This window comes from Egretta garzetta, unplaced genomic scaffold (genome assembly GCF_000687185.1).
Source record: "Egretta garzetta isolate BGI_Z169 unplaced genomic scaffold, ASM68718v1 scaffold215, whole genome shotgun sequence".
Lineage (NCBI taxonomy): Eukaryota > Metazoa > Chordata > Aves > Pelecaniformes > Ardeidae > Egretta > Egretta garzetta.
Genome location: NW_009259719.1, coordinates 6,117,877 through 6,140,517, shown reverse-complemented (window position 1 = coordinate 6,140,517; position 22,641 = coordinate 6,117,877). Strand labels below are relative to the sequence as shown.

The following is a 22,641-nucleotide window of genomic DNA, read 5'->3' as shown; positions in this document are numbered from 1 at the left end:
AGGCCAAGGCTTGATGGTCTGCGGCAAAGTCAGTGATGACCTCCATTGACTCCTCTCAGGTCAGGATTGGGCCCTAACCAAAGCAGGTCACAGCAAGGAAAGCATTTGGCAGGAGGTCAGGAGGTGGTCCGTGATGTGTGACCAAGCTCTGACTTTATGGTTGGGGCCCAAAATCTGTATGGTTGTGCTCGCAGGTCTTGTGCCCACCCCCGCGCTGGGGCTGAACCCCTGCTCTCTGCATGGCTCAGCATGGGGTTCATCACTCTTCAGCCACCAAGCCTTGGTGCTGCTCCACTGATATCTCACCAACTTGGGGAAGTTTCTGCCTCCCTGCAACCTACCAGAGACACAGCCCTCGAGTCCCCACAGTTCTTCTCTTGGCAGTGCAATGATAAACAAAACCCAAACCATTGCTGAGTATCTCTTATGGATACATAAATCATACCACTTCCCTCCAAGTCAACAGAGTAATTCCATGTGATGCCAGCTCAACGCCTGAAGCTCAGACTCTCTGTCCTTGATACATGCCTATGGCAAAGCTTCCCGGCAGGTTAATGGCTCCAGACATTCCCTAAGCCTGGGGGTAGTAACTAAAATCCCAGCATATGGTTTGTCAAACAGGGACAAGACTGGCTGTGTGCTTTTAAGTAAGCTTCTGCTTAAGTACTTACTTAAGAAGAACCAGAGGGTTCTGATCGGCGGAGCAGAGTCGAGTTGGATGCTGGTAGCTAGTGGAGTTCCCCAGGGCTCGGTATTCGGCCCAGTCTTGTTCAACTTGTTCATCAATGACCTGGACGAGGGGACGGAGTGTACCATCAGCAAGTTTGCTGATGACACAAAACTGGGAGGAGTGGCTGATATGCCAGAAGGCTGCACTGCCATTCAGCGGGACCTGGACAGACTGGAGAGTTGGGCGGAGAGGAACCTGATGAAGTTCAACAAGGGCAAGTGTCGAGTGCTGCACCTGGGGAGGTCAAACCCCATGCACCAGTACAGGCTGGGGGCTGACCTGCTGTAAAGCAGCTCTGGTGGACGACAAGCTCACCATGAGCCAGCAATGTGCCCTTGTTGCCAAGAAGGCCAATGGTATCCTGGGGTGTATTAAGAGGAGTGTGGCCAGCAGGTCGAGGGAGGTTATCCTCCCCCTCTACTCTGCCCTGGTGAGACCCCACCTGGAGTACTGTGTCCAGTTCTGGGCTCCCCAGTTCAAGAAAGATGAGGAACTCCTAGAAAGAGTCCAGAGGAGAGCTACTAGGATGATAAAGGGACTGGAGCACCTCCCCTACGAGGAAAGGCTGAGAGAGTTGGGCTTGTTCAGCCTGAAGAAGAGAAGACTGAGAGGGGACCTTATCAACACATACAAATATCTTAAGGGCGGAAGTCAAGAGGACGGAAGCAGTCTGTTTGCAGTGGTGTCCAGCGACAGGACTAGGGGCAAATGCTCTAGGAGAGCCTGCTTTAGCAGGGGGGTTGGACTAGATAATCTCCCGAGGTCCCTTCCAACCCTTGTGATTCTGTGATTCTGTAATTGGGCTTTACTGCAGTGCTTAAATACAGTTTAGAGCTGATTTCTCAAAAGCATCTCAGTGGTTGGAGGATCCCATTCTTCCTGCTGCTCACTCCAACTCAGGCTCCTAACACGCAAGGCGGTCACTAGAAGATGTTCTCAAGGTGGTTTGGAACTCTCTGCCTCCATTTCCTCAGCTTTCTAGGGGTCATTACAGGACACTTGTGAGGGGAAATGAATGTTTGTAAGATACATAATTGAATGGAATAAATAACAATTAATGAAATGAAAGGATAAGGATTAAACTGATTAAAAGCTATCCAAGCTGAACACAATTAAAAATAAATGAAGCCCAGCTACAAGCCTAATGAACAATTGCTTTACAACTGTTCCTAACTCATCCTTCAAATACAAGAAGAAAAATTACAGATTTTTTAAAAATAAAAATTTTTGTTAAGGAAAAAGAAATTAAATAGGCCCTTGTAAGGATTCATTTAAGTTGTACATGGCAAGTAAGTCAAAGCTTCTACTTCCCCCTAGCATGCACTGTAAGAAATCACCAACTGCTTTTCTGCCCATTCATAAGCAAGTCCTCTCTCTCCCCTTGCCTCCTGGACACCGTGTGCTCGTCCAGCGTTAAGGACAGCCAAATGCAATTTAACCAAATTCACACCTTCCACTCCATAATCTGTGACATCTCCATCAACCTTCTGCGTGGGTAAGGAGGGCCACAAGAGGCCAAATGCACTGCTTGGTAACGGTCTCTCCCTTCTCTCAGCTTTTTGTTCTCCGCACGATAGCATCTCCCAACTTTGAGATCCTATTTATACTGTGAGAACATGGCACCTCATAGTCAGGCCATGGCTGATGTTCTTTGTAGGCACACAAGCCTCAGTTTAGCAGAAATCCCATTTTAAATGCAAAAGCAGGCTCTTAAAAAAACCAAAAAAACCCAATCCATCAAGGCACCAGACTGTGTGATGGATATTAGCCATGCACTTAAGTGTCTTGCTGAATCAGGGCCATGGCCTATTGATTACAGATGATATATTAATGACGTAATTTTCTCAGAAATGATGATGGAGTCTGTATCTTGGCCAAGGTTATCCAACATGTACAAGCAACGCAGACTGACACGGGAGTTACCCGCAGCCCGTGGACAGTCCCAGCAGCAGCCTGTAGATTTGCCCCCACTCCCCCGGCCTGACGGCACACCTTTACATGCCCGGCGGGTCCAGCACGGCGGGTCCACAGGGTTGGCAGCACCTTGTCCTGCCAGGGGCAAATCGGAACACGGAAAATTTGTGTAATTGCAGACAGACTGTGCAGAAGTTTATGGCTGTGCCTAACCATACAAGTCACTAAATGAGACTTAATTAAAAAAAATTAATTAGCTAGAATTAATCAAGTAAAAATCAATTAGCAAACACTATAATAACAGCTGTACAGTAAGATTGCAAAGGAAAGTCTATTCAAGTTCCAGCCTACTGCTCCGGTGCCATTCCCACTGTCTATATTTAATACCACTTCCACCTTAATACTCAGGGCTACTTCCCTACATGGAGTGAATCTGGAGACCACTGGTGCGGTGCCTGCCAAGCACTGGGCACGGCTCTGCCCTCGCTGTTACAGGCAGAGCTGTGGACAGAGGAAGCAGCTACCACGCAAAAGATGGCGCTTTTCTCTGAGGTGTGTTGCAAAGGGCTGACCCAACTAGAGGCAAGGCTAGCTCCCTGTGCGGTCCCCATCCTTGCATCCCCTCAGCCAACCCTAGGAATATACAGAGCCAGAATATACAAATCTCATCTCATTTATCCTGAGCACCATCATATACTCCTAACAGGGTCTCTGACCTCTTCATCTTCCCACAGCGTTGCCACAAGGTGCAAGCCTGTGTTTGCAGCACCTTGTAAGTGGAGCCAAAGTGGTTTAGAAGGTGGGATCCCACCAGTCAGAACCACTACTCCCAGATCTGGGGAACGGAAGTTTTGAGGATGGTAGCTCGCTTCTCTTGTGCGAGCCTAGGAAGCCAGAGCACACAGCATGAGCAAGGCAAAATATTAGGGCCATATTGTGCCGTAAATGCTGCAGCATGGGAATACCCGCAGACTGTCAATTCAACATCGCGTTGGCAAGAGCCGTTTTTATTGACATCTGCTGTTTTCATCATTGCGTATGGAAACAGAAAGATGATGTTCAAAAACAATATCCAGGCCAGGTCCTGGGAAGCTGCACTCTGTGTGTTGGTGTACCCGTCCCGAAGCAGCTGAGCCATACGCTGCTGCACCTACTCAAAGCATGGGAGATTTCCCCTCTCCTCCCTCTTTCATCTTTTCCCCAAATCCATCTTCAAACCACACAGCTTTCTGTCACCCACCCACCCATGAACCTATTGCCAGGGTGGGGTTTCATTTGCAATATATAAGGGACTGCAATCCCCCCCAGTTTTCTCAGGAGTGGTATAGATTCCCCCAGGAGTTAACTGCAGGAGATCCAGGCACCTGGTCAGACACAGCACTTTGCCACCCATGCCCTTCTCAGAAGCAACCCGTTTCCCCATTCACACCCCAGAGGCTGCCCTGAATTAAAGCTGGTTCACGCTCAGCAGCGAAGGCCCAGCACAGCAGTCTGCCATTCGGCAGGGCAGCGCTGAAGTTAATGATGCAGAAGAGCAGTCGGGTGTGACTTCGAAGGAAGGGGAGAATGTGCTTCTAGCTTTTCCATAATGGTTAATCATTAAAACCTTTCATGGTCACAGAAGGTGCTGGCCTCCTTACAAGCTCCCCTTATCAGCCATAATTATTTCCTGATCAGCTCTCACCTACCTACCTGGCAGACTTATGCACAACACCCCTGAATCACCTGACTGCATTTATTGCCCTATATTCCCAGCCAAATGGGCCTCTGCTGTGTCAGCTACAATATTTACAGCATGTTATTTCTCCCAGCCCATGCCCAAACGTAAAAGCTGTTCTGCCCCCTGCCTTCCCCTTTACACTGTCTCTCCTTCCATGACGAAGCAGAACAGAGCAGCCACCTAAGTACCTCAGCACTTCTTTCTCCTCTTCTCCCTCAAATGCAACAGCTGCTCTTGTGTAAAGCCCAGGGGTACTCTGCCTTCTCCCTAGTTCCACTTTAAGTTTTCAATCACTTTAATTCTATGAATATTGCTTAGAAATATAAATTGATGCATTTCTATTTATGCTTCTGTCCTTTTTTATTTTCTGACAAAGACTAGCTCACCTCCTTAGAGGAGAGAGACTTAAATCCAAATGATAGACCAAAACCCACAAGGTGTGTTCTTTGCCATTTCAGACCCTGTGTCCTGGGGAGAGCTCAGAGTTACCAACTTAACTCTGTTATTGAATAAAACCGGATAAAATAACCCTGACCAGCAAGGTTGGTCTGAACAGATGAAGTCAAATCCTGAAGCCCCATATATGAGGGAGCCAGCGGAAATTTCCAAGAGTGGGAAGAGGGCTTGTACTTACGTACATAAAAGCGACTTAGATAAATAAAAGCAAGAACTGGAAACCCAGTCCTTATTGCAGCTGTGATTAACAGGTAGAAATTCACCTCTTCTCAGTAAAGTAGAAGAAGCTGTATAGTCTATAGGTAGCATACGCCTATGTATGTACAACAAGAGCTTTATATCAAAACATACACAGAAGGGGACAGAGGTCTCCAGGCATGGAGGGGAAGAGTCGAGAAATGGGAACATGGTATTTTATGATCAAATTCATTTTCTCAGTTGAGACAATAACATCTACAAAAAGGAATAAAAGTGCATCAAAGGGGAATTTCATCTTCACTGCTGAAGTTTAGGAAAAAACTGTTTTAGGGAAATTCAAACCCACAAAATGAGCAGGGGATGTACACAGAATAACCCCAGGGCCAGATTACATTGCTCTTTCTTATTTACCAGTGCCTGATACATGGCTGACTCCGCATGCAGAAGACTGCAAGGTCATTCTGAAACACTTGCAATCTACAACTCAAACCAATGTTTCCTCTTTCTTTCTAGGACACCATCCATGGTAAACCAGCCACTAATTCAGAGAGTTCTCAAATATGACCAAGAATTTGGAAATGCTCTGCTCTGTCTTGTTCACTGCAGTCAGGTCACTTCCAAGGCAGACCAAGCAGATGTGCACCAAAGGCACACTGGCCATGCTCCAAGAGCACAAATAATACACTGGCAAAGTATAAAGTAAGAAGTGTCTACCCACATGGGCAGCTCTCCACTTTGTAAGCATACTGTGCTTCCTTCTGCTCTCACAGTCATCTATCACTTTGCGTGGGGCTGCTGCAGACAGTGCTTTGAAAATGCCAGCCCAAGGCTCAGGAATGGTCACGAAGGCATGGAGAAGCTCAGAAAGCATTTCTGAAAGGCTAGAAAAAAGAAGGTGAAGCCTTCCTTTTTTAAAGCTGCCATAAAAGCATGACACTGTGATGCACCTAAGCCGTGATTTGGGGGGAATGGCGACGAGTCTCATCACCCTCTCTTGGAAAGTATAGCCAACACATGGAGAATGGACTGACCAGAGATTTTGCATACTGCACAACTCCTGTCTCCATGTGGGAGGATGCCTCAGCTCAGAAAAGACATAGCAGGGGAAGGTAACTGATGTCTGTGATAAAGCACAAGTATTCAGTACTTCTTACCAAAAAACCCAAACCAAAACACCCACTTCCACCACCCCCACCCCCCCCAAAAAAAAAAAAAAAAAAAAAAAAAAAAATCTAGAACCACTGCAATTACCAGATCCACCAAAAATTACCAGGACACTGATGCCAGAAGATGGGGCGATGGGCCAGAGGAAGGATCACGCTATGAACACTCTAGCTCTTACACATCCCCTAAGCATGTGTTACTGCACACCATCGGGGACAGGGTACTGGGTTAAGCTGGGCCTTTGACCAGAGCCAGCGCAGATGCTACAATGTTCATGGTCTCACTACTGGGGTATAAGCTGAGAGCTAATATTGGAAAACAAGCCACCTTCCACCCAGAGCAGCCAGGCATGTAGCTCTTGGAAGCTGCTCATCTGATTTCTTGCAACCGTTTATTTCAGACCCTGTTCTTGTTGCTTTCTTTCTGCCTGTTGGTTGGGTTTTTTTTAGCATTAAAAATACATGCAGATTTTAAATTACCATGAAATACACTGCAATAAGCAGCCTTGCAGCTTGGTGTCAGCTGTCTGTCCACAAATAATAGCTCCCCCTTTATGGCTGCCTGTCCATGTGCCCTGACCCTTAACTAAAGAGGTCTCTTCTAGTGCGAGCCCAGAGCTCATTCCTGTGGTGTGTTCAGTCTTCAGCCTCTTTGCTGAGACAGCCAACACCAGCAGCAATTATGGAAGTCACTCGCTGTGACGTGATATCCTGTCCATAGGGCACGCAAGTCAAACTACTCTTGCAAGGCCCACTGAGGTGGGGGAGTCACCAGGGAGCAGAACCCAGTGTGCTTTACTCTGCGCAGCACATCTCACTGTTTCATTATAACACCACCACAGCTTGACCTAACCATTGAACTACCTAATGCAACATGCCTACTGTAATCAGACGCTGTGAAAATTAATAGCACCGTTCCTTCCATTTTTAATGCAGTTCGAGAGACTTTAATCAAATCTGATGAGGGGCAATAGCCAGCGATGAAGTTATGCAGGAGGGAGGGAGTGCGTTGCCTGCACTGCAGTTGGGCCTTATGTCAGTGCTCCTAAAACCCTGCTACCAGAGGAGCTTGAACAACTTTTTAGATACTATCTTGGCACTACCAGATCACATAGGGCAAGCTACAGCTCTGTATTTTGAGCTGTGCTATTTTTTTTGTCGAGTTCACCTATCACTTAATTGACATCGATGGTGTTGAACCTTCCCCCATGGTTCCAGAAAAGATGCTGCTTCCTTGGTTTTTAATGGATTTCTGTGCCAATTTCCCCCTGAAGACAGATTTAGGACCCTGGCCTTTAGCAAATACTTGCATCTTCTTGCTCAGGCCTTACTGAACTGTTGCTGGGACATGTTCCCAGTGCTGCAGTTCCTGGTTCACTGCAGGCGTAGGTGGGAGCTTGCTGGCTTTTGCCAGCTTAAAGCCTGTGCCCGCGAGTCCCAGGGCGTGTGGGGCCCTTCACCACCATCAAGCTTCATCTTGCCCATCCGCGGCTCAGCCTTGTTTAGCCACAGGGAGGGAGGCAGGGAATTGTTTTCTGCCTTCCGAGAAACATTTCATGGAACTGGAAAAGGTTTATCAGTATTTTTCTGAAGGAGGTTTCAGTTCCCAGATAAGCTTTCTCTTCTAAAATCCAAGTGAAAAACATGTACAACCCCCCAAGAAATCCTACCTAGGGAGGTAGAGGTGTGGGAAAAGTTGGGGTTTGGTAGCAAAACCTGAGGATTTTCCTTGGGTTCCCCCTCTCATTTCACCCCCCAAAAAGCCCTGAAATGCTCCCATAGGAACAGCTGCTTTTGGGACACACATACCTATCAAAAAGCCCCAGTTTCCAATGGAAAAAATAATTTAAGAAAAAGGCTTCTGTGTTGTTTTATGTTCTGAATCAAGCCAAGAAACAGGACCAGTGACTGAATCACACCACGCTGCATCCCATGGACCAGTGCAAATAATTGCCTTCTGCTCACACGCATGCCCCAAAGATGCTTCCAGGCATTCCTCCCGCTCTACTGAAGCTGCGGCTCCCAAGCCCACTCCGCCCCATGCTAAGCTGCCAGGGACGCTCGCTCCCAGGAGAGGATACCCACCGCTGGCATGGACAGATGCCCTCAGTCACATCCATTCCCCGTGGCACAGTCAATCTGTCAGCCCCACTGACAGATCTGCATTGTGATGGCTCTCAAAGCCAGCAGCTCCACCAGCACTCGGAGCAGAGCCAACACTGCTGAATGCAGATGGAGGTCTGGGCCTGCCTTCGCACCTCTGAAGTCGTAGTGGTCACTCTCTTATGATTGCTCCACTTTTTGGATCTGCTTTTTCCACTTCTCCATGCCTGGCTCTTTCTCATCACAAAAAACCAACCCACCCTTACTACTGGCCATGTAGAAGAGTTCATGTGCAAAGCCCCTGGTCTCCAGCTCCCAAGAGACAGCACTGGAAGGCAAAAATAGGAAAACAAACTGCATTAGTGTGATTTATCTTTTGCACTGGGGCTCCACCCTCTCTTTCAAGACCACGCATTCAGATAATGAGAAACAGGGCATTCCTACCCCTCATGCACAATCCACTTTTTATTTTCTACACAATGAGGAATTAAGACATGAGGCTTTCTCAGCCACTTCCCACAAGAACTGTCTGTGGCTTTGACTTTGATAATCCAGCTTGACTGATCTGTCTCTGGCAGCAGCACTGGCGTCAGTAGCTGAAGTGATGGATGGGCTTTACAGCTCAAACAGCCTTTGGGATAGCTGGTTGAAGATAAGTGCCTAAAACTCTCAATTTATGCTTCCTCAAATTCTTAAGCCACAGGACATTCATGGATACCTTTTTTCTTTGCTGTTAGCTTTGAAACAGGAGCAAAATAAAGACAATGAGACTCTCAAGCAGCTATGCTGCACCTACTGCTAGAGGAAAGTAAATTATATGACTGGGAAGTAACAGTGGCTGCCCAAATTTTCTGCCAAATTCCTGATGACATTGGCTCATACACTGCTTTTCTAGTTTCCTTCCTTTATCTGAATTTTTACTCCATGGCCAGGTATGACAGCAGTGAATGCTATTGCCTACAGGTAGAAAATAAAGGTAGGAGACATGGGAAGACCAATAGTTGAGCTGCCACAAAAGACAAAACGGCATCAGCGTAGTCTCTGTGTGTCCTGGAAAGATGCACATTAGTGACTTTAGGCAGTTGTTAGAGGCACCGCAGTTGTCAGGTCACAATTTCAGCTAAACTCATTTGCTACTAAATCTTTCCTAAGTTATCTCTGTCATCAGAGGATCTGTGATCACTCAGGTAATACAACAATGGCTGAAACTTTAAATGCAGTCAGATTGATAGGGCCCATTAAGACATTCATCAAAAGCTACTAAAAACTTACTGATTTATGGCTACCAGCAGGAAAGTTTCGTTACAGGCAGTTATATTTTTCTTCTTCAGCTTTCAGAGCTGCTTTTGTAGAGGTTTCACTGTTTAAGTATTTAGAGCTTAATGAATCCTCAAACAATGGTCTGATGTTAAGCTCTCAGGACTGCCAGCAATGACTGAGGTTGAAAATAACTTAGAAAAGGGCCCCCCAATAGCATGAGGTGAGCACCAAGGCTCTGACTGATAAGTGCAGTTGCTTGGTGCCCTTCAGAGCTTAAATTCATGACCAAGTTACAGCAGAATAAATATAAATGCACTTCAGATGACCCCCAGCAAATATCTGTGTACACAGTCTTAACTAGGCCAGAGCTGAGCTTATCACAGCCCCAAACACCCTTCAAAGTCAAAAATAGGAAAGAAAATTGCTCATTTGGTTCTTCCACACTGATACAGACCTATAACCATTTCCATGGCAGGGACTGAGAGGACAGTCCAAGATGTTTCTGTTTGGCATAAATGTAATTTGTACTTAATGTCTTGGAGGTATAAAACTGTGCTGGCCCTCATGGAGTTAAACAGCCAGGAGATCCTGAGCACAAGCAGACCTCAAAACTAAGCTGTGTCTCAACACCTGAGAAATGTTGGGACTGACACGCAGCTGTATTTTATCAGGGGATGTGACATCCAACCTGCTTTCTCATTATAAAAGCAGCAGGACTATGTTTTTAGGAGGGAGCCAGTTTCGACTTTCTCTGTACTTGAGGACTTTCCCAACCATCACACAACCATAGACTAACTGGATGTACCAGAGTGAATTCAGGTAAAGAGTGACTCAGGATTTCTGAGGCAGCATCAAGTGCAAACAAGACCTTTGAGATGAATTACTGACTATCTCAAAGTGAAACAGCACTGACAGATGCACTCTGTGTCACAGGGCAGTCACCTTTTTCTCTTTAGAGGTGATTCTTCCTGGAGATCAGACCTATGAAAGCGGCACCTTCCACCACAGAAGCAATCTGCATCCACTTCCTCCCAATACATAAGGGAGGCAACCCATATATGTGGTCACACCATGTGCCCCGTAGCCTCTGGGAATCGCTGTCCAATTTCAACTGGAACACGAAAAGAAGCCACCAACAAAATTCATTCCTATACATTTTCAGAAAACTGGGGGTCAAACAGAGCAGAAAGTCTCTGTTGGTGCCCTTACAAGGGGAAGGGCTAATAAACTGAGCTCTCCCTCAACACCAGAGAACGCCCAGAAGGACATGTTAGAAAGCAGATCTGACTCCTCCCATGGCTTGTGAAACTGCTCGTTTCTTCCCCCATTACTCTGTGATGCACCCTGAAGTTCTTCAAGCAGTTGAGCTCCTATCTTGTAGGATGCTTCCTGCTCCCAACTGCTCGTGCCAGGCTTGCTGGGCTTGGACCTTAAAGATACTCTGCCTTTATCCGTAGCTTGGGGGTGGCTGTGGATTCATAGTTCAAACTGTGGTTTTCTTCTCAGAAAAGGCAGAGGTTCCTGAAAACCTCTGCTGGCTTCTGGAGTCCAAACTCTACTGGATTTCAAAGGGGACTTTTCTTCCTCATTGCTTGAAGCACCTGAAACCCTCTCAAGTCAGTTTGTTCCTGTAAATGTTTTGAGACTCCTCCAGCTTCCTAGAGTGCTCTGACCTTTCATCTTCAGGATCCCTCTGGAGGCAGGCCTGAAGGATGCCCAGCTAACAATCTACTTCCCTGCCACACTGCAGGGTCTGATTCAAAGCCTGACTGTGCAGGAAGCTGAGTCCTGATTTTGGTAGGCCTGCAGAACGACTCATGTCTCCATTATCTGCAAGGGAAATTTTTAAACCTTTGCTCACAGGGAGTAGCAGCTGATGCTCTTAATCATCACGAAGAAAGGAGAGGGATGGAAAAATGCCTGCCTCCCAGCTCTCTTACTGAGTGTTTAGGATGAGACCTTTCCTCAGTGGGAGCTGGTTCTCCTCCAACTTTCTACATTGTTCCTTTGAAGCATCCTGCTCTTAGATCCTATTGAAAACAAGGTACTAGTAGTCTTACTGGGCAAGTTATTACAGTCTTCCCTAAGCAACTAAGAAAATTGCAGACAAGCCAAGTGAGAATCCTTCCCATATCTATTATGAAACAACCCTCTGAGCCTGGAAATACTGAAGCAGCCTAACAGTAGGATAGAGTACCAACACAATATCAAAGCCTCTAAAACAGAAGTTCCCCAGATTTTCCAGTCCTCCCTTGTTGTTCAAAGACTCCTCCATCAAAGCTCAAACCCTTGCAGGACCAACAGATCATGTGAGAGGCATCAGAGGATTATTAATTTGAAAGAAATGGGTGGAAAGTGTGTCAAGCACACCCAATCTTTGAACTGGGTACTTTAGAAGATCATTGCAAAATAAAAGACAACTGCACATTCATTTCTCTTTAGAAAGACACATTGCACAAAGCCACAATAGTTACATGACCTTCATGTGAAGGAGAACAGAAAGACCAATCTTCACTTATTGTAAATTTACTTGGAAAGGCAACAAAGCCATGCCAGTTTTCACCAGCTGAAGATACAACCAAATGTCTGCAGTACACTGAAGACAAACCTATAAGGCCTATTCATTGTGAACGCTTCTGGGCATAAGTTAATCAGTGAAAAATGTCTTTCCAGAGATTATTATGGTGCAAATAGAAGTCCTTGAATTTAGCCTGTTATGAAGACTATTCCTTCTTCTAAAGCATGCATTGGAGGGTGGGATCTATTAACATCATCTGGCTACAGGAAAGCCTACAGTCTCAGAATTGTTTCTGTCTGGTAGCTTGCATTTACCTGCAACATCACCTTTACTGTGTCCTCTCCAAAACCCTGTCCAGAAGACAGGCCAACAGCAGAACAAATGTTTTTCCCACTGACACTGACTGGTCCAGCAGCATTGATCAACGCCAAGAGGGATCCACGCCTTGTCCCCACTCTGGCATCTCATGGGAGAGATACAAATCAACACCTCTGAACTCAAGGTTGCTGTTAATGTGCTCTTAAAGGATAATGACACTGGCCATCAGCCTAGAGGCCACAGCACAGTCAGTACTTTGTTTAGGTTCATTTCCTTCTAAAAGTGAAAGAGGATGCTCTCTATTTTCTACAGCAACAGAGAGACTTGAAAAGGGAACTTACTTTTTGTAGGAAAGCTCTGCTGCTCCTGTTGTGCAGCAGATGGGAAACGAATGAACGGTGAACATCTGTACCATCCCAGTCTCTATCATTAGCACCTCTCAAACACCCCAGAACTTGTTAGCATCACCACTGAGGTCATATCCAGCATTTTCCACTCTAAGACCTTTACAGGACTTCATATTGGAGACATTAATGTTACTCTCATATATGGATTTTTGTCACTGAATATATGACCAGTATTCAACTACGCAGTAGCCAAACCAGGAATAAAAAAATTTCAACCACAGGGACATCTGGCTTGTCAGCCATCTACCTGAGACAATACAGAGCTGAGACTTCCAAACAACGCTGACAATCTTAAGGAGGATGAGCATGTGAAATCATCTGAATGCATTGCCAAAACCCAAAACCAAAACAAAAAGCCCCCACAAAAAAAACCCCATCTACGTGAATGCCAGCTAGATCTCTTATTTGCTCAGGAAAAATGCTTGGCAAGAAAGTAGTGCTGACCTGGTCCCACACAATTGCACAAGAGAAAGTTCTGATTCCCTCTAGTTTTGATAAGGAAATTGTAAGCAAGGAGATATTTTGTAACCAGAATTACTCTCACACAAACATTCAGCAAGGGATAGTCATAACATCAAAAGGAAACAGATTTATAGAGTTTTCTTTTGTATAATACAAATAACCAATATTATTAGTTCTCTAACTTTTGGACTTACAGAAGCACTAGACACAATGGGACAGAGGGCCTTCTGTCCCTAATTCCTAGGTGTACTGAATGTTGACTAAGGCAAGATGCTGTATTACATGGCATTCCAAAATAGCCTTCCCCCCATCCCACCCCAAAACTGAAAAAAGGTCTCATGCAGGAGTTTGCCTTACTGCATGAAAAAGATCTTGGCCTGCTTGAGAAAGTCAGCTCTTGAGAGCCTGACCTTCAAGAGCAAGACTGCTCCGCTGTTACGGAGCTGACATGACACTTGCTGTTCTCCAAGGTAGGAAAGCACACATCTTTCCATGTGTCTAACCTCTGCTCCCCTGCTTCATGCTGGACTTCTCAGCTGGATTCAGAGGTCTTTATCCCTTTATTTTCATTGCAAATCTCTCAAATATTTTCTATGCACACAGCTCTTGATGAGAACATCTTGACGAAGCACCACCACCTATACGGGCGTCTTGTTTTATTACCCTGAAGTGTAAGGGCTTGTGGTGTGGATTGGAGGCAGCTGCTTACCTGGACAGCTGAAGTATGTAGCATGGCATGATGTTCTATTTCTCTGAGCACATGCACTGCATCTTCAGATCTGCACCAACAACAGGCAGCTACCAAATTTTGGACAGCATTGAATTAGGTGTCCTTCAGATCCTAAATCACTTGTTCCCTCCTGAAGGTTCACAAGATGAGAGATCTAAAATACAGATAGGAGAAAGAAAATCAATTTAAAAGGCATGCAAACTGATGCATGTGTGCTCACCGCCACTGCCCAACCACAATTACTCATTTATTTTGTTATGGGCCAAATTTTTGGTCTTTGCCAACAGTTTCCATAATGTAAAGGGAGCAGCTTGGAAAATGAGTCACACCATTGTGTCACCCCTTCAACTTCCACAGTGGTGGGCTACAAGCAGCCAACACGGTGGCATTGTGCTTCAGGGGACCTGCTGGCTGGCCCCTCGGGTTTCCACCTTCAGATAGGCAGGCTGGCATTGGCACAGGCTGCAGAGGGGCTCACACAGTAACTTACTGTGCTCCTTAAAAAGGAAACTCCTGAAAGGATCTCTAACTGCAGGGAAAACTTCCATTAAAAGCATTTTAATAAGTTCTCCATGGAAAGATAACTTCTTAGCACATGCTGTTCCAATTTAGATTAGTATTATGATGCCGTAAAAATGAAAGAAAACAGGTATCTTTTCTGTAGGAGTACAGCAGTTTTTAAACCCACCTCCCCTCTAGGAGAGGATGAGCCTCAAAGTCCAATATTAGACTCAAAAATCAACTTTGTTAACTCCAACTTTGCATCTGCCCATTTCCATCGGCTCCACTGGAGCCATCCCCAATTTCTTCCTTTCTCTTTATTTTACAAGTTTATTAGCAGCAGACTGAAAGAAGAGAAGGCCATTACTTTGTTAAAAAATGGGCTGAGCCCCTTCTGGATACTGAGATGCCAGACTTCCCAAACTCCAGTAGAGTTCACAGGACAGCAAATCTGTAGTTAATATGGTCCCTGCCCAAATCTTGTCTCCAACATCTGCACAAGAGCACTGGGTGCTCTGTACAACTTTGACACAACCTGGGCTGCCAAAGGGATCCCAACAGCCATATCTCAGCAGCTGAGCTCACTCCTCAGTGGTCAGAACACCCCAGGGAGGTCCTTTTTGTGTTTCCACAGCAGAAACAGCAGGGAAGCAGGCAATAAAACCACCCAGCTGCACCTCCACAGGCATTGCTGTAACACACATTGCATCCATGGTCTAGAAGGCTGTTCTAAGCCAGAGACGGTAAATCACAGCTAGCTGGGTGAGAAAGATGTGAAGCCTGGAGGGTTCTGTAAAACACAAAGGTGGAGGATAGATCCCTGAAGAGCTATAAAGTGCAGATCTGGCTACAAGTAACACTGGCTAGCGCATACCTAGGTTATACATCAAAAGCACTTACAGACTTAAAGAGGAGTGCCAAAATCAGGCCAGAGTTCACAGCAGTTCAAACTGTGCACCTCTGAGCCTGCGGGCTCTGCCCCAGGGAGGTGAACTCGGATGCCTCTGAAGTAGAAGGAGGAAGAAGGCTTGGCTGGGTGGATACCACATTGACAGCCCAACCCCTGGGCAGGGGACAGTGAGAGAAGCAGCAAGTGGCACTCTACAAAACAAGCCTTTCACAGCGACCTTGCACCTGCTGTTAGGATCACCTTGAGGTACCAAAGGAAGAAGCTCCAAAGGCATGAGGTCCCAAGTCACGCGAGTCACCAGTGTCCCATGAAGAGAACATGAGCTCCCCGGGAGACTGTTACAGCCCTGCAGGTGCTTGTGTGATGCCAAGCAGTACAGCTCTCCAAGCGGCATATCCCAGCATGGCACTGGTGTGCACCACCCAGCCCCATTTGAACAGGGCTAAGCAGAGCAAGGACGACCCTGTAAAGTTGGTGGATGCTTCCTCCTTTATCCTCATCCAGACTTGCACCAGCTAGAGAGCGGAGTCAAGCACAGATTTGTATGGGCGTGTGAAAAATTTGCACTTGGGTCTAGCAGGTTGGCTTTCCCAAAATGAGGGCTTCTTTCACCTACCCTACACAAGGCTCACACACCGTGCCAGAACATCTTGGTGCTCGCTCTATAGAAATTAAATCAACTCAGCTACAAACAGTACTACAAGCCCCATGACAGCCTCAGCCCTCCCCGTTTCCCCCAGCCTTCAGGAAGGCTGTGAGCCCAGGAGCCACAAGCCTGTCTCACGTCCACATCTGGCCTCTCTCCTCACCAGGACCAGCCTTGGTTTCTAAGTCATGACACCCCAAAAGTAACCTTTGCACCAAAGTAGCCCAGCTGATTTCCAAAGACAACACAAACCCAAGCTAGATCAGAAAAAGGTGGCAGGCATGAAAGGAGGGAGGAAAAAGAAGGAAAAAAAAAAAGAGAAGAAAGGGAAATATGGAACAGAGCAATCTTCTGCTCTCCATTCATGTCATGTTCTTGCACACTTCGTAGCGCTCCTCTCTGCAGCCCCCACATCCACACAGAGCGCAGAAATCAGGCTGCCGTTTCACATAGCGCTCAAGCGCAGGGCTAAGTCTGTAACCAAGAGCCTTGCAGCCAGCCCTTTCCCCACCTTCCCTGCCCTCCTCTTCTATACAGCCAGATCAGGGGCAGGGGCTCTGATGCTCACTGTAATTAAGCCCTACTCTTATTTGGTCCTGAGGAACTGTCATAAGAAACTCAATGAATAATGGATATGTTGCTTAACTGAGACTATGAACCAGCTTGTAAAGAATTTGCTAAAAGTCTCAGTCTTGCATTGCAAAAAGGAATGTGACATCCAGGAGAATTATCATTAGCAGCACGGCCCAGTCATGTCTGCACTCCTGGTTTCTCCAGGTCAACAAAACTGTTAAGCGCGAGAAAAAATGACGGGATCAGACCTAGGGTGTTAGTGTCTTCCTTCCACATTAGGTCATTGAAAACTCTCTGCATTCCCAGAAGTCAATTTACAAAATTGCTCCAAGCAAATGCTTTGGATGGGTGGGAGAACCATGCACATGTTAAAAAAATCAGGGTCCTTGGTGGCTATAGAGAAGCTCCTCTGAAGACCATGCTCAGAGCAAACACGGCAATGAGTGGCACTGAGAGAGGCTGTGCCCCAGTTGCATTTTCTCAGAGCATCTGCACAGAAAATTGATATGGAGGCAAAGATAACAATCACATCTGCCAGCTAATACTTTAAAAAAGGTATTTTCTGTACAGTTGTCACTGAAAAGTGCCAGGGAAATAGGGCCTTCAAATGTTCACAAACAGAATCTGTCCAAAGCAGTGCAACATGTTTACTTTAAGCCATTTTTTAATGAATAACATTCAGTAACCAGAGTCAGAGACTAATTATCACACAGGTGCTATGCCTCCCTCTTAAGATAAGATGAATATTAAAGGATAAACCACAAAGCTACCTTCATTTGGACAGGGCTGCTCTTCCCATCTACTTTCAGGTTAATAATGAAGTACAACTTTTTCCAGATCAGAGCACAGTGTATCCTTCTCTCTCTTTAAATGTCACAGATCTATCTAGAAAAGAGAATGGCATATAACTGTACTCTGATTTTCATGTTTCAAGTCCCAGGCTACATATTCAAATGCTTTCCTGTTTCTGAAATCAGCTCTGCCATACATCTGTTGGAGTCTCACAGCAGGACAACAGCCTACTCTGTGTGAGCAAAGGTGATGCGTTATGTCCTGTACTATTCTTTCCAAGTCTTCAGACAATCTCCAGAAGGCATTCTGTTGCTAACAAACGGATTGTGACTCACAGAGACATTCAAAATTATGTTCCTGTAATTTCCATTTTTACTTTGCTCATGCAAATCCAGCCCGTTGGGGCTTGCCCAGCTTCTGTTTGGTAAATACTCACTACCTGGCCTCATACAGCAGTAGAGTGTGTTTGAACATCAGCTCGAAATGAGATCTAGCCAGGACAGTGTTAGGATAGACCAGTTCCCTTAGATGATGAAAATCAAAATGAAGAAGTACAAATAAAAAAAGGATCTGAAATATCAGTGCCTCCTCAATACCAGAAATGCAGTCTCAAAGAAATGAAAAGCAAGAGCTTAAGCCCAACAAGGGCAATCGCAAAGAAAAGCTGAAGTTTAGTAGCAGCCTGCCTGAGACTTCCCACAAAACACAATGACAATTTGTATCATCACAACATCAGCGCATTATCAAAGGCAGCTTATACAGTTCCTCTCCATGAAGTCATGGTGCTAATTATTTTGGCCGGTTATGTGAGCACCACATAGATAAAACTTTAATTGCCATTATATCAGATAACTACCTTTCACGTTAGCCACCTAGTCAGCATCAGGGAAGTAGCAATGTTCAAGCCTGGATGGTTCTTCGATTTCAACCTCCTGCATCTAGATTGCCCTCTGTGCAACCTCAGAGCACTGAGCCATGCTCATACCAGCGTCCTGCAAATAGCGCTGGATGCAATCGCTGCTCTGCCCAGCTAGGGACAGGAGAACCCACCCAGCAGGCTACCTAAGCTGGGCAGCGGCTGCGGTACCAAACGTGCAATGAGCTCTAACTTAACGTCACAGATTTTGTTACAAATATTGTGATATTTAGACTCCAGGAACATCAACTGATCATTCAGGAGGATGCCACGGGACCATCCTCAACATGCAAACTGCTTCCGGACAACAGAAGGGGAAGACAGGCATTTCTAGGGCTGGTTGGGAGCTAAGACCCTGCTAAGATACGTCAATACTTTGTCTGGTGTCTATCCTGAAATTCGTACAATTATCGATTGCAATATTTGAACATAGGGATTCTTCAGAGGAGGCCCCCTTCAGCGGTTTCTCATTTGGGGAGGTGAGGTGGGGTGTTAAGAACTACATTATTTTTAGAACATATTCAAGATGTTTTATTAATTCTTTCCTCCAAGGTGATTACAGGGCTCTACGCACAGCAATGCTCACGCTTTACAACCATGACTGACACATGAGCTTTCCCAGCTTCAGGCAGTAGCTTTCACTGGGCAGCACAGCAAAAGAAAAGGCAATATATTTCATCTTCCTTGTAGTAACACCAATCCTAACCACCATTTTTGAGCGGATGGGACTGACTTGAGCCAGGCAATGGTTGCTGTTTCCTGGCTCTGGCTCCAAGTGGTCCTGCAGAACCTTAATTAACTCACCCTGCTTTCCCTTCCCACTCCTGGCTTTCCTCTCCCTGTAAATGCCCCAGGAGAGCCTTGTTTAGAGGATCATAGTCCTGAAACTCCTTGCAGATGTACCCCTCAATTCACATGCTCAGGAGCATTACTGAGTCTACAGGTAAAAGAGACAGAAGAGAAAACAAAATGGTGTTAAAATACCTGCCCTTGAAGAAATAAGTAGCTCAGAAATGATTTGAAGAACAAGAACCGCCATGGATTTCTGTTCATGCTGAAAATACTAAAGAAATTTTTTTTAACCAAGCAAACTGCATTTTAAAGGAATCTTTGCGGAGGTGAAACAGCCCAGAAAACAACACGCTCAGCTTGATTTGATTTTCCTAGGACTTTGGTGAGTTATATTATTAGGTAAAAAAAGGCATCTGAGTATCTGCTTGGTTTTCTTTTCCTGTAGGTTCCCAGAAGAACGTTGCCTAAGTGTCTGAGGGTCTTGGCATTTCAACATTTTCTACAGCAATACTTATCTGCCTGGCTTCCTAATCTAAATGGCAGTCATGAAGCAGGTTCTCTAACATCCATTTACAATTTTTCCAGAGTAGACACACCAGAAGCTGCTAAGTGGTCTCTCTACCTATCACACACTCTAAGCTATACTTTAGATTACAGTAAATGTTATGTTTACATAACATATACTTTATGGTACATATTACATTACTGGACTCCTGGTACAGTCTGCCCAGGACCTTTCAGCATCCAGCTCTGTTCTCTACTGCATGCAACTTGGCTATGTTTTAGCTCCTTGTGTTGCGATTTTCCAGAACAGGCAACTACCTCAAGCTGGATTTTTAAACGATTTCTAAGATGGTTTTTTACAGCCTAACCCCCTCTCCCACGCTACCCAATCCAGACAACCATTTCACTGAGAAACACTTACATCCGTATGACTTGGAACAAGATTTGTGATTTGGGAGCACTATGAGGTTTGCCTGAGGCTCGCAGCTGTAACAGGTTGCCATTTTCCCTGCTTTCCTTATTCTTCTTGTTACATATTTTAAGTTTTCCCTTCTCTAAATGAGATAGAAGTGAGGAAATACAATCTGTTCCAACAATCAGCTGACAAATTTTGGGATTTTTAGAAAGGATTGAATCAGTTCTGAAGAACCTAAAAATGCTGTAGACACTGGCATCATCCTCCTTCTTATGGAGCTGTACGTGTAATGGAGACGAATCATAGAATGGTTTGGGTTGGAAGGGATCTTTAAAGATCATCTAGTCCAACCCTCCTGCCCTGGGCAGGGATATCTTTCACTAGATCAGGTTGTTCAAAGTCCCAGGTGAACAAATAGATCTAATAAATCAATTGATAAACCAAATCCCTTACATATTGTTGTACACTGCTCTGCAAATGCACCTCAAGTCTGACCTGACCTGTTAGCCAGTCGTCGTCCTGTTTTTAACAGTGGCAACTGTGCCTTGGCTTACTTGACCAAATTTAAAAAAAAAAAAAAAAATAAGAAGAAAAGAAACACACACCCCTGCAGACTGTCGGAGTTGTTAATATTCATTTTAAGCTGTGACCTAAGATCTGAACCTAGATATCCAGAGGATATTCACCTTTTAAGCCACAGTTTCCAGTTCCCTGCTTACGGTTCATTCCTTAACACAAATACAATTTGACTGTATCTGGTGCATAAATCAACGATGTGGCTGAAGTCTCAGTCAACACTTCTCAGAATAAATGTTGCCATTTAAAATGTGGCAATCAAGCTTGTAAAGGGAAGGAAAGAAATGTCACTTGCAACCCAACTGATTCTGCTAACAAGCTGGGTTCCTGCTTCAGGTTTTTGTCTGATAAGGCCACTTATCTGACTGTATGAAAGGTTGTAAGTAGTTGTCAGAACAGTGGAAAGTCCACACAAGGCTTTTTTGCCATCCTGTAGCTTTTGTTTAAACTTTTAGCTGAATCATTATTTCAGTTCCTGGAGCTGAGTCATTTCATCTGCCTTGCACATGGACACACACTAAGCAGCTCTGCACTACAGGGCAGGTACAGAACAAGCAAGCAACCTTGATTTTACAGGAGCGTGTATTTCCCTGCGTGTGAAAAGACAATGAGCCGCTCCACTCGTTTCAAGGTGTTCACACAAGGATACACAAGTCCAGCTGAGAACTGCATTCCTCATCAAACCAGCAGATCCCAGGGCAAACCCCAGGCCCTCACCTCAGTCCTGCCACACAGATGGATCCTCAGAGGAGCAACCTTGCCTAAGATACATTGCTACAAGGAAATGGCTTTAGATGGGACTAACAGCTTTCAGAGGTGTTTTACTCAGTACCAGTATTTTGTGCTAAAATCATGTGCTCCTGGTGCATCTGTGAATGTCCTTTTATATAGCCCAGGTCATTAATTAACTAAAAGAGATATCAGTGCTCCAAAGATGGTTTCTACAGCTGCCTTTGTATGGTATGCGACTGCCATTTGTTATATTTGTATATTTGTATATTATAAGACCTTGTAAACCACAAGCGTTACTAAAATATTTTTTCCCACTCATGCTCCCTCCCCCTTTTTTATTTCAAGTCTATGTAAAACCTTTTGCTAAATATCCAGATTCTCCCACTGAAACCAAGTGCCACTTGTCTGGAAATAGATCTTCTCTCTGCCTGAAAAAGCACCCAGAGCAGATGGCCAGAGACAAGATGCTCTGGTATCACAAGCTCATGCTGTCTCTCTGAGTACACATCAGATGAACGGTCGGAGGGAAGCATTAACTATTACAGGCTTCTTTATTGAAGGGACCAACATCTGGCAGAAGTGGAGAAGAGAACAATTCACATCAATATTGGGGATGCCAAACTCAATCCGAGTTTAAAATCTCCTGCTGCTCAGCTTCAGTGCCAGACCAGAGCAAAAGAGAGCGCTCTGTTCGGGAGAGCTGTCCAGAAACAGGCAATCCACGCTAACAGTAAAACCCTGCAAGTCTTCTCTAAAGAAATGGAGAAAAAAGGTCCTTTTAGAAGAGCTGCAGTCCTCATTTTAGAGGATACAGGGCTGCTTGCATCAAGCTTTATTTTTACATATTTCTCACTTGAAGGGAGCTGGGATCATTCTGCTGTTGGTACCTCTGCCACCAGCAATGCTAAAAATACAAAAAGCTCCGAAGTCAGCCATTGGCGTGTTGTCAGCTCTGGACCTTTCTACACGATGGCTGTGTCTCTGCGTCTTCTGACAAAGAGCAGGAGCAGGTGCTGACACCTTTCAGACTGGCCTGTGTAAGAGTGCAGGACCGGGCCCACCCTCTGCCCACACACACACAAGAAAAGCTCTCGCTTCTTCATTTATCCCCAGTAGTAAATATTTGATTTTACTCCTGTCGTGGTTTAACCCGGCTGGCAACTAAGCACCACGCAGCCGCTCGCTCACTCCTCCCCTCCCCCAGTGGGACGGGGGAGAGAATCGGAAAGAAAATAAAAGGTTAGAGCCGAGGGCTGAGATAAAGACAGTTTAATAAGAGAAAATAATAATAATAGTAATAATGAG

The 22,641-nt window shown here is 45.4% G+C and overlaps 1 long non-coding RNA gene across 1 annotated transcript in view; it reads right to left on the bottom strand.

Annotated features, from left to right (window-relative positions):
- The window catches only part of LOC118452321, a 168,904-nt gene extending 154,775 nt beyond the window's left edge, over nucleotides 1–14,129 (bottom strand). The window contains exon 1 of the long non-coding RNA XR_004842067.1: nucleotides 13,959–14,129. This is a non-coding gene — a long non-coding RNA (uncharacterized LOC118452321). The remainder of the gene's footprint in view (nucleotides 1–13,958) is intronic.
- Nucleotides 14,130–22,641: the final 8,512 nt, after the last annotated feature.